The sequence below is a fragment of the Neofelis nebulosa genome, chromosome 2, assembly GCF_028018385.1.
Source record: "Neofelis nebulosa isolate mNeoNeb1 chromosome 2, mNeoNeb1.pri, whole genome shotgun sequence".
Taxonomy (NCBI): Eukaryota; Metazoa; Chordata; class Mammalia; order Carnivora; family Felidae; genus Neofelis; species Neofelis nebulosa.
The window spans coordinates 209874482-209887698 of record NC_080783.1 but is presented as its reverse complement, the minus strand read 5'-3'; the positions used below and the strand labels follow the sequence as shown (position 1 = coordinate 209887698).

Below are 13217 nucleotides of genomic sequence, written 5' to 3'. Positions count from 1 at the left end.
CCCGGGGGGCCAGGCCACCGAGGGGCGCCGGCTGGGACTGGGCGGGGACCTCACCCCCCCCCCCCCCCCCCCCCGCTCCCCAGGGAAGCCCTGGAAAACTCCTGGAAGCGAGAGAGGAGAAGCCAGCGGCCAGCGTGCGCGCGCGACCTTTCGGAGGGGGACGCCGGGGAAGCGGGACGGCGAGGGGCGGCCTCGGGCGGGACCCGGCGAGGCGGGAGCGGCCGCCGCGGGCGGAAGGGGCGCGCGGCGAGGCCCCGCCCCCCGCGGGCCTCGGTTTCCCCACCTGCGCCGCGGGCGGCCCGGGCGGGCGGGGCCGCCCCGCGCCGGGCCCGGCCGCCAGGGGTTAAGCGGTGACTTCAGCCGCGGCGAGCGGGGACCGGGCGGGCGGGGGCGGCGCCGCGTCGCGCCGTGCGCGGCGGCGGGACCAGGCCGCTCGGCGGCGGCGGGCGCACTCCCGGCCGGGCCGCGACCTCGCGGGCGGCGCGCGCGGCGGCGGCGGCGGCGGCGGCGGCGGCGGCTGGGGCGCGGGGCTGGGGCCGCCCGGCCCTGGGCGCCCGCGGCCCCCGGGGCAGCTGACGCGCGGAGCGGCCGCCGGCGCTTTGTGAGCGGCGCGGACAACAAAGGCGCGGCCGGGCGGCCGGAGCCGGTGAGTGCGGCCCGCGGGGGCGGGGGTGGTCGGGCGGACGGGGGACCGGGCGGGGGTCGCGGGCCGCGCACTGCGCGAGGCGGGCCGGCCGTGTGGCCCCGAGCGGGCGTCGCCGCGGGGCCGAGTGGGGTGGGGGGAAGGGGGTTCGGTCCCCGCCGCCCGCGATGGCCGGGCCCGTCCGCGCGTCCCCGCTGGCCGGCGGGGGTCTCTGGGGGCCCCGGCGGCTCCGGGGTCCCGGGCGTGGCTGCGAGTGCGTCCCGCTGTGCCTCGGGGTGTGCGAGCCCGGAGCCTGGGCCTTCCCCGTGGCCCTGGTGGGAGTGGGTGTCCCTCGCTCCAGGAGCGGCGTCTTCTCTGTCCGTTCGTCCCGGAGCCTGCGTGGCGCGGCCGTGTCCCTGGGTGTGTGAGAGGCCCCGGAGCCTGGGTCTTGTCTCCGTGTGTGGGTCTCTCCTTGTGTCATTTGAGTGTGTGTGTGTGTGTGTGTGTGTGTGTGTGTGTGTGTACGTCTTGCGTGTGTACTCCCTACCGCCCCCCCCCACCTTCCCAGCCTCTGTGTCCCTTGGATGTCCCGTCCCTCTGCATGACTCCTGACTGCTCTTTGTGCATCAGTGAGAGAGAGAGAGAGAGAGAGAGAGAGAGAGAGAGAGAGACAGCGAGAGACAGCCTGTGCCTCATTTTCCAGGGGATTCCCAGGGCCTTCAGCTCCTGCTGCCGCTGGGTTCCACTTCTCCCTGTGCTGCCCTTGGGGGGTTCTGGGGTGGTGGGGAGTCAGGGAATGCTCCTGGCTGGCCTCTCCCACCCTGGACCCCTGCCCAGAGGTGGAACAGGGGCAGCCTCACAAAGGAGGGAGTGTGTGTGGGAGGAGAGGATGCCCTGGTCAGCCGGAAGGCCATGGGGGAGGGGGGGGAACCTGCTCAGGCCTGGACGCTCCTGGAGGCCGGGGAGTGTGGCCGGGGTGGGCCCTGCTGAGGGTGAAGGCTAGCCAGGGGTGGTCTCCTAGGGGGAGCCCAGGCCTGATGTGGGAGAGTATGGGGTCAGTTCTTCCTCTCTCTACTAGGGTGCCTGGGGGACGGGGGGAGTGGTCCTGGGGCGGGGGTCAGGAATCTTCTTTTAGCTTCAGTAGCCTGAGGACCCTGTCTCCAGCCACAGCAGGGAGGGGGTGGGGGGTGGGCTGTACTCCTCCACTGGCTCTGGAGCTGAGACATCACCTCAAAGTCCTTGGCCTTCCCGAGGGATTCAGCCGGGGAAAGACATGCCCTGCCTGCCTGGAGCCCCATCTGTTCCCCCACAGATGCTGGGGGGGGGGGGTGGGGAGAAGACAGGCTGTGCTCCCTCATTAAAATACTCAGCCCTTTCCCTGCGGCCCTGCCCGAATGGCCATCAGGTGCAGCCTCCATCCGTCCATCCGCCTGGCGCGGCCTCCCCACAGTGTCCAGGCCTCAGGCACGTGGTCTAGAAAGGAGGGCACAGTCTGGAGATCTCGGGGCTCCCTGTCACTGTGGGTTGGGGGCTCTCCTCCTTCGTCAAGGTCTCAGGGTGAAGCTCAGAGCCCTCCTCGTGGCTTGTGAGGGCCCCGCTTTGTGCCCCTGTTTGCTGCTCTCTCTGCCCCATCACGCTTACCTTCCTGACATCCCCTGTCCCCCTCCTTTTCTGCCAGAGAGCCTTCCACTCGCTCTTCTCTCTCTCTGTCTGCTAAGTTGGCCCCCATCCTTCACTTCTTTATTCCTCGTTCAGGAGTCTCTTCTTTGGTCAGCCAGGTTGGCTGAAGAATTCTCATTCATGGGGTGGGGCATGATCTCCGGGTCATGAGTTCAAGCCCTGTGGAGCCTGCTTTAAAAATAAAAGAGAGAATTCTGGTTCCTGATCATTCTGGTGGGGACGGCTTGTTTCTACTCCCCCCGAGGACAGCAAGCCTTTGAGAGCAGGGACCATGTCCGTCCTTGATCAGCCAGCCTAGAACGGTGCCTGACACACCGTAGGTAGTCTATAAATAGTTGTCACTTGAGTGGGTCCGGCAACTAACGGTTCGGAAGTTCTGCTGTTTCAAGTTTTCACTTTGGAGGAGTCTGGGGAGGAGGGAAAGCCAGCGAACTCCTCAGGGCCCGGGTACCAGGTTAGTGTAAGGGGGACGCCTATTGTTAATTAGATAAACTATAGATTAATTAACATATTTGTATCTGGTAAGTGCCAGATAGATGTTGGGCTAGTTCTTCGCCAATGTGATCTCTTAAACCGTGGAAAAGAGCAGAGTGGAAAGAATACAATCTTCTTGGACCAACTTTGAAAAAATAAAGTAGGTGAGGTTACATAAATGTATAATATAAGTGTCTCGTATATAAATATATATGCATATTGCATATAATTGTGGTAATAGTGTATTGTTCTTTCGCATCCACTATCTCTTTGTTTCTAGACAGCCCTGATAATTAGGCAGGGAGGACGGGTTCACGCCCATTTTACAGATGAACAGGTGAAGCGTAGTATTTAAGCGACTGCCTAAGGTCACAGTCAGTGAAGGACTCAAGCCTCAGTCTCCTTGACGGCCCAGTCCTTGCTTTCTTCTGTGAGCTTGTCGTTGGTGCCTTTGAATTCTTGTTACCTGGCTTGACAGTGGTGAAGGAGCCACTGTCCTTACCCTCAAGGGGTCTGAAGTCCAGAAACAAGAATCAGTTATAAACGGGGGAGCAGGGTGGGCCCGTGTTCTCTTTCCATCCCGCTGTGCCTCCTGGGCCCCAGCTCAGCTTCTTGGCCTTGCTGCACGGCCTCAAAGCCACCTTCCTTTGGGGTCCTGCTTCCCAGCACACGGGTGTGCTCTGGCCCTCCCCTTCCCAACTCTCTGTTCGGCGATGTCACCCTAGCTTGAAATTGGCCACAGGGAGAAATCAGCGTACTGTGAATCGGAGGTTCCCCCCCCCCCCCCCAAGACATTTACCAGCACACCACGGGGATCTGGCAGTGAACACCTCGGGCTCTGCCCCTCCCTGAGGCTTGCACTCTCGTGTGACACTTCCCTAGGGCTGGCTTAGAGTCCTCACGGATTCAAAGTGAGAGGGGCAGGCGCCGAGCTGGGCCCACTGCCACGTTAGGGGTCATAAGTCGCCCTCACACGAGCTCTCCGGTCCAGAAAGGAGTTGTTCTATCCCAGTGGGTTGAGGGAGGGGGAAATGGGATGAGGAGGTGCAATTAATCGAGGGCCCGCTTTGCCGTTGATTGAATAACCACTCACGGTGGCCCAGGCATTTGGGAGGCAAAGTGGCGGTGGGGCCTGAGGACTGTGGACAAGTCAGACAGCTCGGGGCTGGTGAAGATGTGACATCCAGGACACGGGTGGCTAGAGCTGTCTGGGTCTGGCTTAGACAACGGCGGGCGTGACCCATCCCTAGGGGTTCGGGGACAGCGTGAGAGACAGAGTCAGACTATTGAGTGGACAGGCTGCATGTGGCCCCCGGATAATCTGAGAGCCCCGGGCGGGAAATGGACACGCTCACACTTAACCTGCAGGGGAGTGCAGCAGAATGGGGTGGGGAGAGGAAAAGGGTCCGGATAGAAGGAATAGCAGCTGCAAAGGCTCAGAGGCGTGGGCTGTTGGGGGATCAGGTGTCAGGTGAGCCAGAAGTCTGCAGGGCTTGTGGCAGAGCGCGGCAAGTGCCAAGGTCTCAAGGCGGAAGGCTCTGCGTCATCTGGCAACCAGCTCAGATGACAGGGGCGCTGTGCTCTGTGGGTCACCCCCTCCCCTGCAGAGCTTTAAGGTTTCTCGCACCTTCTTGTCGTCCCCTCACCCTGCTGCTGCTCCAGCCCGGTTATCTGTGTGGCCGGTGGAGTCTGAGCATCCGACTTCGGCCCAGGTCACGATCTCGCAGTCCGTGAGTTCGAGCCCCGCGTTAGACTCCGTGCTGACAGCTGGGAGCCTGGAGCCTGTTTCAGATTCTGTGTCTCCCTCTCTCTGACCCTCCCCTGTTCATGCTCTGTCTCTTTCTGTCTCAAAAATAAATAAACGTTAAAAAAAAAAATTAAAAGGAAAAGAAAGATTTTCATTTTAATATCAGGCCAAACAAAACAGAATGGAGAAGGTGAGCCTGCGGGGCTCTCCCCACCCCTCACTAATACCAGAAAAGCCAAAGATGAAAGTAACTGATATTTAAGTGACCCAGTATTTTTGGTTGCCTCTGCTATACCTACCCTTTAGATAGGCAGCCGGTTGAGAGCTTCTGTGCTTAAAGACAAGCCGTGTTTACTTTACGTCGAAACCTGCCCGACACTTTTCATGCATGTTTGTTCAATTCCCATACTGACCCTGCAGGTAGCTACGACCATCCCACCTTACAGATGAGGAAACGGAGTCTTAGGTTGTGCGGCTTCCCCAAGGACACAGTGTCTGTAAACGGCAGGATTCGAGCCCGTGAGGCCCTGAGATCCTTCTCCAGTCGATTTCCTCCTCTCTTCTGTTTTCTGCTTCCCTTTGAGGACGGGAGGGAGAGAACTCACCACGGGTCGGCAATCTCAACACACTCTACTAGTCTTTGTTTGAAGTTACTTGTGTGTTTTTTTAACCCACGTAGCTGGGTTCCTCACTTTGTGGCTTGGGGTCAAGGCTGAGAACAGAACCACATGCCCCGATGGGCCCCCTGGGCCTGGTCTCGGGAAGGGGCTAATAATAATGGCTTATGTTTATGGAGAGAGCTGGTACCGATAGCTCTTGTATCTATGGAGTGGCAGGATGTGGCTCACCGGAGCTCGTTCGGTCCCCGGCCCTCCCGCGAGGTAGCTTGTGTCATCCTGTCGCTTTTGCTCCCAGTGATGTGGAGGCCCAGGGCCCCGCCTGCCTGAGGGTCAGCACTAGTTAACCTCATTCTGCTTGTCCCGGAGCCCCAGCTCTCCACCCCAGCGTCCGGGCCTGGCCTGGCCGTGCCTTTGATGTCCCCTGGAAGTGGTACCCACACGCTGTGGGAGATAGGGGAGCGGAGCTGACCACTTGGCCGGAAGCGCGGGTTGTGCCCCCCTCTTCGTTAGAGCCTGGTGCTGAGCTCCCGCCGCCAGGGGATTTATCTCCCCACCGATCTTTCTGTCGAGAGGGTGGTCTTGATCTAGACCCCTCCCCCTACTTGTTTGCAGGTGCACCCCCAGTCCAGGGCAGGGCGGGTGGGGGGGGTGGCCCCTACCGGTGACTGTGTGTGGGACCCTAGGCGAGGCGACATTTCTGGGTCTGGCCCCCTCTTTCTCCTGGAGAGCCTGGCCTCTGGGCAGAACCCCCCTTCCAGTGGCTGCCTGATTGGTATGCGTCCCTGAACTCTGGCCATTAGCACACAAGGCGGGAACCAGCTCCCATTCCTTCCCTGTCTTCATTGTTTGAAGTGGGCAGACTTGGAAGGAGCTTTAAAAATGTGGCCTTTTTATTCAATTTCCCTAGAAAAACAATGGTCTAAACGAAATGGAAGAATAAAAGTCTCTGGATATTGAAGAAAAATAGTCCTGAGCCCAGACATGGCCCGGAACCTTTGAGTTTCTCTTAAAGCACGGGTTTATTTTACTTTAAATTATGCCCATATTGCATGACCATTGAAGAAAACTTGGAAAACACAGAGGGAAGGAAATGAAAATCACCCTTTATTCCATCACCCGAAGACGGCCTCTCTCCACATCGTGGGGCACATGGGGCATTCATCCGGCGACTGGTTTGCTCGTTCGGCGGGCCCCTGTTTCTGAAGGGTCAGGCCAGTGTTGGGCGCGGCAGGGGTGTGTGTGTGGGGGGGAGTAGACGGATTTGCTGCTCCTGCCGCCCCTCTTTCTGTGCCAGACGTTGGGCGACTCACTGGGTCCCTTTTTATTTCAACTTCCTCATCTGTAAAATGGGGATAACCTGGCAGCTGTGTCCCCGGGTGTGGGAAAGTGCAGGCGGGCTGCTGGGGACAGCGCCCGGTCCCTGAGGAGCTTAGCCGTGCTGGTGGCTTGTCACGCTCGTGACCGGGCAGTAGCTTTGCCCTTGAGGGCCTTTCGTGATGGGGAAGAGACGAATCCCAAACACATCAAACAAATGAATGAAGTAACTACGTGTCATGTGATAAGTCCTGTGAAAGGAACAACCAGATCTGATGTGATGGGAGTGAGTGGGGGGTCAGGTTGGTAGTTGGGGGGGCGGTGTATGTCCCCGGGGGGGGGGGTAGTGCAGAGTTTGTTAGCTGGAGGTGGTCCAGGGGGGCCTCTCTGAAGAGAGACATTTAAACGGAGACCTAAATGACAAGAAAGAGCGCCACACTCCACACCCCCCCCCCAAAAAAAAAACAAACTGAGGGGAAAGTATTCTAGGCAGGGCTATAGCAAATGCAAAGGCCCTGAGGCCAGAATGATCTTGGCCTGTTTAAGCAGCAGACAGTCTAGAGCCTGCAGCGGGCAAGGGGAAGAGGGCAGTACAGGAAGTGGCTGTGGACAACAAAACAGATCGAGGAGGGCAGCGAGGACGGTTAATCTAGATGCAGCTGGAAGCCCTTGGAAGTTTGGTTCAGTTCATTTCACATACATACCTTCGTTAGTGAAATACAACCCCAGGATTCCAGCTGTCAATAGCTCTGTTAGGAAATTTACCTTCCCCCAGAGAATTTATTCAAGGATGATTTACTGAGTGCCTGTTACCTGGCGGTACTTGAGTAGGCGCTGTGGGCCGAGGGACAGTCACAAAGACCCGGAAGGTGAGGCCTCGCCTGCCGGTGGCCCACGGGGCCTGCGTCCCAGCTCTCTGACCCACCGCATCCCACGGGAGCCTTGTAGGCTCCGCTTTGGGCAGGATGCTCTGGCCACACGAGGGTGGCGGTGGGGAGGACCGGACGCACCGGCCGGGGCGGGCTGGGCCCGGAGAAAGGGTACGGGTGGAACGCATTTGAATTGTTTGTTTTTTTTTTTAACGTTTATTTTTGAGACAGAGACAGAGCATGAATGGGGGGAGGGGCAGAGAGAGAGGGAGACCCAGAATCCGAAGCAGGCTCCAGGCTCTGAGCTGTCTGTCAGCACAGAGCCCCACGCGGGACTCGAACTCACGGACCGGGAGATCGTGACCTGAGCCGAAGTCGGACGCTTAACCGACTGAGGGTACGCATTTGAATTGTGGCAGTGCAGTTGGACAGCTGGATTCAGGTTATCTGTCAGAGAGACACCGGCTGGAATCGCTGGTGGATGGTTCACAGCGGGTGAGGGAAAGAAGAGGAATCCGACATGTCCTGGAATCTTCTTATGAGTATGTGGGCGGTGTCATGAAGCAAGGTGGTGAGGGGAGGGCGGGAAGCATGGATTTTCGAGAATCAAGAGTCCGGTCCAGGTCACGTTTCTGTGAAGAGGCTGCTCAGAAGTCCTAGTGGGGAGCCCCCGGGCTGAGGTTCGGACTGGGGTGCCATTAGCGCGTCATCGGGGGCAGGTGGGACCTTGTGGATGGTGGGGAGCCAGGAGAGGGGCTGAGAAGGGTAGCTGGGAGGAGAAGGGAGAGTGGGGCGGCTGGGAAGCCGGCGCAGGGGACCGTTTCGGAAAAGAGCTCGTGGTCAACGGGGCCGCAGGCCACCGACAGTCCACGTGAGATGGCACAGAAAGGGGCCGCTGGCTTTGGCAACACGAAGGCAGCTGGGACCTTCTTTAAGAGCAGCTTTGGGGGAGTGATGGGGCTGGGGTCCCAAGTGGCATTGGCAGACAAGACGCCAGCACGTGTGGCTGGCTTTTGAGATGCTGGGTAGGTGAGGGGGGGCCGGGAAAGGCGTCTCGGTTGGAGGGAAGAGGGGACCCGGGAGGAGGAGCTCATTGAGTCCCCCAGCGAGGGCGACACAGGTTCCCGCGTTGCCCTCCTGTCACAGAAGGAGAGAGAGAGAGACGCCTGCCAGCAAGCCCGGGTCCACACCCAGGCCACCCGCGGCTCCCCCTACAACATTCCCGTTCCGCAGAGGAGGCCGCCAAAGCGGATCAGCGAATGTGTTTTCACTGGTCTGTCCTTGGCGTTTCTGACTTCCTGTCCCACGTTTATGGAGCACCTGCCGGGAGCCGGGCACTGGGCTCGTGGGATGAAGTATGGTTCACCCTCTTTCTGATGGGGAAGGCAGACAGGTAGCCGATGGAATGAGGGGAGAGCGCCCAACCCAGGCGTGGGGGCTCCCAGGGGTTTCCCAGGGCAGAGTCTGAGCCAAGCAGCCAAGAGGCAGTTCAGGGAGGGGAAAAGGCTTCCGGGTGTGTGCCAAGGCTGGGGATGAGCACATAGTAGGGCCTGTCCCGCCAGGGAGGGAGCTCTGGCCGATGCCCCTAAGTTGCTCTTTACGTCTCACTAGGCGCTCGCCCTTTATCTTGAGCACTGGAGGGAGCCATTCAAGGGTTTGGGGCGAGGGAGGGACATGACCAGAACGTTTTGTTCTGGGTGGAGACTGCGTTGGAAGGGACAGGAGACACCAGGGAGACCTTTGGAAGAGATTACAGGCTCTCTGATTCCTAGATCATTCTGTGAACCCTGCTGCTGCCTTTTTTTCTTTTCCCAAAGATTTTGTTTTTAAGTAACTTCGCCCTACGTGGGGCTCGAACTCACGACCCCAAGATCGAGTGTCACACGCGCGGCCGACTGAGCCAGCCGGGTGCCCCGACCCTGCTGCTTCTTTAGTGCTTCCCAAACTCAGCTCATCTCCCTTTCCTAAAAAGGTTCCCGAGGCTCAGAGAGTTTGAGCAACTTGCCTGAGGTCACCCAGCATAACCGGGCATCCAGGCTGAGCCTCAAGGGTAGAAGCCGGTGGTGAGTAACCCCTGGGAGGGGCCCACTGGAGGCTTTAGTTGAATGTTGTCATCCCCTAGCGTCCCTCTGGATGTTGCCCTTTTGCAACATCCCCTCACCCGGGGCTCTCTTGCAGAGAATGGGCGGTGTCTGTGGGAGGGAGGAGCTGGGCTCTTGCCGGGAACTGGGAGTTGGCCTTCGGAGCCAGAGCCCCACGGGCTGTATTAGCAGTTTCCTGGGCACTGGCTTCCTCCCCAGTGAGTGAGTGGAAAACCCTCTGGGGCTAGGCTAGGTCACGCGTGGCCGGCGAGGGAGGGCGTCCCTGCTGGGGAGGGCCTCTGTATTTCACATGCGCGGGGTAGAGGCCTCATCCTCGGGTCGGGGGGAGGGTCGGGAGAGATGGGGAGCAGAGCCCTGCCCCTTGTGGGCCCTGACACTCTGGGCGGGTAGGTGTCTTCCCTCCCTGGAGTCTTGGTGACCTCATCCATGAAGCAGGGATGGTATGAAATGTGATTGCAAAGGACGGAAAAAATAACCAGTGTTTGCTGAGGGCCCAGAGCCGCCAGGCACGACGTATTAATCTTTCTGTTCTTGGTGGCAGTTTTGCGAGGCGTACGTAGTGATTATCTCCATGTTCTAGGCGGAGCAGCTGAGGAACAGAGAGGGTAAGCAGTTTGCCCCAAACCACACAGCTGGTGAATGGCAGAACTGGACCCCTGATCCGCCTGACTCTGGAGCCCTCCTTTGCAACCCCTCCGGTCCCTGTCAGACTGTTCAGCCGGGCCCTTCCCTGGCACATCACCTGATGGAATCTTGTGGGGACCCCAGCGTTCTGTCCACCCCGCCTTGGGGCTCCCGATCTAGTCCAACTCATCCCGTCCCCGACTCTGCTCGGAGCCTTGATGTCCTCTTCTGCAAAATGGGCAGGTCGAGAACCTGGAGTCTCCACCAGTCCTGGTAACCCACGAATCTAGGATCCAGGTTCCTAGGAATCCGTGAGTCAGACATTTGCCACTTTCCCTGCTTCCCGGCCTCCGTCGCCTGGGGAGCCAGGGGAGACTAAAGTGAAGAAACAACTGTGAGAGCCCGACGGAGAGCAGCCGATGATAGAGTGTGGGTTGTGCGCCACCGTGCGCCCAGCAGAGAGGCGGGTGCGGAGTGAGGTGCAGAGACTGGCGAACTTTCCCGAGGGTCCAGTGACGGTTCCCTGTGTGCGAGACGCTTCCTCCGCCACGTCCCCTCGCACGGAGCTCTCTGCAAAACCATCTCTTTGGGGCCCCAGGTGGGAAAATCCACCCCAAGCGTCCATCCACGCTTGAGAAATGGCCTTGAGGGGCCCGTGGGGAAACTTCCGTGAGTCACCAGGAAGCCCAGCGAAGCGACAGTGGCAGGGAGAGCAAAGACAGGGCTGCGTCCACCACTGGGCAGAGAGCTCAGCCCCGCCTGGCAGCTCGGCCGGACAGTGGTCTTGGCTGTTTACAGAGAAGGGGACTTGGGACCAGGGAGAGGAATGGGAAACAGGAGCGAAGGTGGGATGATGGAGGCAGAGACTCGTTTAGAACCGGAAGGCCCTTCCGGGATCACGTAGTCCGGGCTCCTGACTTTATGCACGGAGACGTCTTAGTCTGGAGACGGGCTGTGACTTGCCTCAGGTTGCACAGCCAGTGAGGGCAGACCCCGGAACAGAAGGAGATTCGGGAAGCTGGATCACCAGCCTCACCTCCTGGCCGCTTTTCGTGGGTGTGACTTCCTGCCAGGTCCTGCCCACCCCCTCTCCTTCCCATTGGAATAAACACAGACACTATAGTGATCAGCAAAGGGGATCATGTCGCTGAAAGCTCAGCGAATGGTCGCTGGAAAGGACTCGGGGCTGGCTGTCTTGCTCAAGTCCCACTGCCCCCATCTCCGGGCCCTGTGACTTTGGGCAAGGCACGTTCCTCCTCATCACTGACAACTTGCTTCGTGTGTACCATGATTTAAGCAGATTCTGAAATCGCAGGACTTTTCAGTGCCTTTAACATGTTGAGTATTGTTGATGTCCAGGGGGGAGAGTCCTACTCTGGTTCTTCTGTAGTTTTGGGCCACTGAACACCTCTTTTCTTCCGTGAGTCCCTGTTAGCATATTTCCAGACAATATCAGTGTTCCCTTGAATATGCAGACTGAGAAACCCCGATGTTGGTGGTTCCTCAGGACTGTTTTTTTTTTTTTAAAGTTCATTTATTTAGAGAGAGAGAGTGCACGAGTGAGCGAGCTGCGGAGGGGCGGAGAGGGAGAGGTGGGGAGAGAGAATCCCCAAGCAGGCTCCACACTGTCAGCGCGAAGCCCAACACAGGGCTCAAACTCGCGAACTGGGGGATCATGACCTGAGCCGAAACCGAGAGTCCGACGCTGAACCGACCGAACTACCCAGGTGCTCCTACTCGGGACCGTTTTAAACGTTTAAACTCAAGAAGCTGGCGTGTCTTCCTGGGGCAGCGAGACGGGCCGAGATGCCCAGGGCTGGCCACCAGTGCTCGGCTGAAGGTGCTTCCCAGGATGCCTGGCTCACCTGAGAGCGGATGTCAGGGAGGAGCAGAGCCTCCTCCGCCGGCCAGGGCAGCCTGGGACCATGGAGTGAGCCTGGGACCCCGCCACCTGCCTTCTATCCTGGCTCTGGCCCTCACTCTTGTCTGACCTGGGGCAAGTCGCAGCCCTCTCTGGGCCTCAGTTTCCTCATCTGTAAGATGAGAGGCCTGGCTCGGTGATCTGTTGGTTCCTTTCAAGGCTGACGTTCTGAGGAATGGGCACATTCGGTACCTCTGACCTCTTCCTGTCGTTTGTGGGGTTTCTTGGTGTCACTGAAGTTGTCACCCTCCCCGGAGGCAAGGTGTGTGCGCAGGTGCACATCAGGTGGTCTCAGTGCCCCGGGGACCCCACGAGCCAGGAATTCTCGTACATCTGTGTATTGTAGGCTCGCCCAGACTAAGAATGCAGATTCTTGGGCCTCACCCCAAGAGTCTCTTAAGTTTGTGGATTGGGGTTGGACCTTAGAATCGACCTTTTTGAAAAAGCCTCCTCACCCAGGGCACCTGGGCGGCTGTCGGTTAAGTGTCTGACTCTTGATCTTGGCTCAGGTCTTGATCTCACGGTTGTGAGTCTGAGCCCCGTGTTGGGCTCCTCGCTGGATGTGAAGCCTACTTAAAAAAAAAAAAAAAAAAAAAAGCCTCCTCTCGCAAGTGGTTCTGAAGTCAGTAGCTCAAGGGCCACACTTTGAAAAAGGCTGTTAGACTCTCTTTGAATGAAAACATGCTTCAGAGAATGACCTGCTGGGATTGGTGGTGCCTCTGGCTCTGTTCAGAGATGCCCTCATCCGTGGTCACAGCCTTCAGTCGCCGGTGACCTCTCTTCCCCATCAGCTAGTGTTCCCCAAGCCTGGCTGCTTACTGGAGTTGCCAGGAAGCCTTTGAACAAAATACGAATTCTTGAGTCTCACCCTTGGAGATTCTACACAAGTTAGATCTCAGCTGAGACCCAGAGATCTCTATGTTTAGAAAGCTCCCTAGGTCTTTTGTTCATTTGTTTGTCATTCATTCAACAAATATCTGTCAAGGCTTGCAGTGGCCTGGCCCAAGAGAGGGCATCGAGGACGTGATTGTTAAGCCAGACACAGTCTTGGACGTTATGTTACTTATGCTGCAGCCTGGTGAAGGAGCGAGACTGCGATGACGTAGGAGTGCTCGGCCAGGATAGGGAAACATGTGTCTAGAAAATGGTTGGGTTGGACTAAATACCTGGGGCAAAGCTGGGATCCCTGGGTAGCTGAACTCCAGTAAATTCCAGATTGAAGTAGAAGCCCTAAGCCCAGTGGC

At 58.5% G+C, this 13217-nt stretch overlaps 1 protein-coding gene across 5 annotated transcripts in view; it reads left to right on the top strand.

Annotated features, from left to right (window-relative positions):
• The window catches only part of ARHGEF10L (Rho guanine nucleotide exchange factor 10 like), a 159328-nt gene that overhangs the window by 15590 nt on the left and 130521 nt on the right, over nucleotides 1-13217 (top strand). For 2 of the 5 annotated variants that reach the window (XM_058718906.1, XM_058718905.1), the window contains exon 1: nucleotides 489-646. The exons of 1 other annotated variant lie outside the window; for it this stretch is intronic. The gene's annotated coding sequence lies outside the window, so the exon portion shown is untranslated. Of the gene's footprint in view, nucleotides 1-487; nucleotides 647-13217 lie in introns of those variants that run through there. 2 more of the 5 variants (XM_058718903.1, XM_058718907.1) reach the window with 2 other exon arrangements.